A 3012-nucleotide genomic window follows, 5' to 3' on the forward strand; every position below is an offset into this window, starting at 1 on the left:
TGAGACTTACTTTGAGAACTTGAGGGAAAACAAATCTTCCTGGGGTTCAAGTTATCATTAAGCCAGAGAAAGAAGGAGGAAACCTGACTAGTCCCAAGTTTCAGTCAGGGTATGTGTGGGAGGAAAGGGGAAAGAGCGGTAAGAGATGGGTCACCAGGAACCTATATTCCCATCTGCTTAGTTGTTTAGTGCTGCTATCACAGAAATAACTACAAGTGGATGGCTTCACAAACGAAGTTTATTCTCTACAGTCTAGTAGGCTAGAAGTCCAAATTCGCGCATCAGCGCCAGGGGAAGGCTTTCTCTCTCTGTCGGCTCAGGAGGAAGATACTTATCATCAATCTTCCCCTGGACTAGGAGATTCTCAGCACAGGGAACCCGGGTCCAAAGGACACACTCTTCTCCTGCACTACTTTCTTGGTGGTATGAGGTCCCTTTGTCTCTCTGCTCACTTTTCTCTTTTATATCTCAGAACAGATTGATTTAAAACACAATCTAATCCTGTAGATTGAGTCCTGCCTCATTAGCATAACTGCCACTAATCCCACCTCATTGACATCATAGAGGTAGGATTTACAACACTAAGAAAAGCACATCAGATGATAAAATGGTGGACAATTACACAATACTGGGAATCATGGCCTAGCCAAATTGATATACATATTTTTGGGGGACAAAATTCAATCCATGACACCATCCAAGGCACAGCATGGCTTGTTGAGATGGTCCTAATTCCTAGATTCAGTTTAATGTATTTTTAAATTTTATCTTGTCTCCAACATAAAAATTGGATATGCGTCTGGAGCTGGGTATAAACTTCATGAGCTGCTTTTGAATCATTCTCTTAATGACAGGGAGGAAATAAACCCTACCTAGGAAAGTACAAAATAAGCATAATGGAAAGCAATGATTTGCCTTTTTGTAAAGCAATAACTTCATTCAGATTTGAGAGAATATCAGAAAATCCTTGGAGAAAAAACACTGATTTCAGGAAGCATAAGTAAGATAGTAATTCCACATGTATATTGCTGTTTTATTTTCAAAGCAATGAAAAAAGAGAAGAATTTGATTTTTTAAATATATGAGGCAATTGGATTCTCAGCAACACCTTTTTTTTTTAAACTTACCTTACATTTATTTACATGTAATAGGAACAATAATTAAATGCTTAAAGATAGTGTGCTTAAAAATGAATTGAGAAACATTCTCTACACATTTGAGGCTGCCTAATCATACTTTTACAATGTTTTGAAATAATAGTGTAGGCAACTTAAGAAAAAGGAAAATCTTTGTTATTTGTTGAAAAACTATATAAAAAACTTTTTTTTTTTACAGAACAGTCCTACCTACTTGAGAATTTCTAGCATTTTATTGCCAGGCAAAAATATGGGAAAAACACACATTAGCTCTAACTAATAAGCTGGTTCATTAATTCAATAATTATTTTTCATTGACTGTGTTAGGTGCTAAGGTCCATGGGTTCTACCCTCATGATACAACAACTACAACAACAGACCCCCCAATGCAAAAGGAAATTGTCCAAAATAATGGCACTTGTGCTAGAGTGATCAGGTTATGGGTGATCTTCTTCCACTTTCTCTATTTTCTCAGTTTTTTTGTAATGTGGATATTATCCTTAACATACTCTTAAAGTACCACTGATTAGGAACACTGTTCTGAGTAAAACTGTGCTAAAAGCTTTATAAACATTGTCTCATTAATCTTACTGATTAATGACAGTCCTTATAGTTGTAGGAAATAAGGCTTTAAAAGATTAAAAGTCATACCTCAGGCACTTATAATTTGAAACGTGGCTAGTTTCACTTCAAGTGCTCAAAACCACTATGAAACATTAGCAAATCACAAAACTTTTAAAACCATGTTTGCTCCCCCATAATATGATACAACGTGTTAAAAGATAAAGTAAAATAGAATTTACCTGAGATTTAACTTTGTAAATTATGTATTGCTAGAAATATAGCAATTCTTTATTTTGTTTAAATCAGCTTAATTGCCACGATTCCCCTTCCTACCGGGCCATTGGGCAGTTTATCTCTCATTCTTGAAGCTCTTTCAACCCAATGGTGTACCACAAATCCAATATTACAAACACATTTCAAGGAATTCTGAAGATTGTGTGGACATTAGTTACCTGTATCCACTGGTTACTACTGAAATGTCCACTGTCCAAGCCACACAGTTCATTCAGGTCAGGGAAACTCTACAGCTTTTTTATCATGCTTTAGGCATAGGGATCTTTGGAGAGATTGGGAAACTTGTAATCATTCCTCCCTGTAGTCTTGCAATCTTCTTGGGGCATTGTCAGAAAGCAGGAAGTAGATTCCTTGCCTCCAAAACAGCTGTAAAATTTAAAAGCCCCTGCTCCTGCTTCTGCTCCCTTGTGCTTTCCCCATGAAATGCTACTCAGGCAAGTCCAGCATGTGTGATGTGTGGCCACTTGAACCTGTTTACACACCCTTTGACATTATCAAATTAAATAGTTTCTACTAACTTCAAGAGTATAAAATGATATTTTTATGCTTTCAATATTTCCTTCGTTATTAGTAGACTGACCATCTTTCCATATGTTTATTGGCCATTTTTGTTTCCTCCTCTGTGAAGTTCCTTTTGATAGTCATTGCCTCTTTCCTATTAATTTGTAAAACTTTGTTAATTGTTGTTGTTAGGTGCTGTTTAGTCGGTTCTGACACATAGCAACCTTATGCACAACAGAACGAAACATTGCCTGGTCCTGTGCCATCCTCACAATTGTTGCTATGCTTAAGCCCATCGTTGCAGCCACCGTGTCAGTCCATCTCATTGAAGGTCTTCCTCTTTTTCGCTGGCCCTCTACTTTACCAAGCATAACATCCTTCTCCAGGGACTGATCCCTTCTAATAACATGTCCAAAGTATGTGAGACGTAGTCTCGCAATCCTTGCTTCTAAGAAGCATTCTGGTTGTACTTCTTCCAAGACAGATTTGTTGGTTCTTTTGGCAGTCCATGGTATAT

Source organism: Trichechus manatus, unplaced genomic scaffold (assembly GCF_000243295.1).
Source record: "Trichechus manatus latirostris isolate Lorelei unplaced genomic scaffold, TriManLat1.0 scaffold00043, whole genome shotgun sequence".
NCBI lineage: Eukaryota > Metazoa > Chordata > Mammalia > Sirenia > Trichechidae > Trichechus > Trichechus manatus.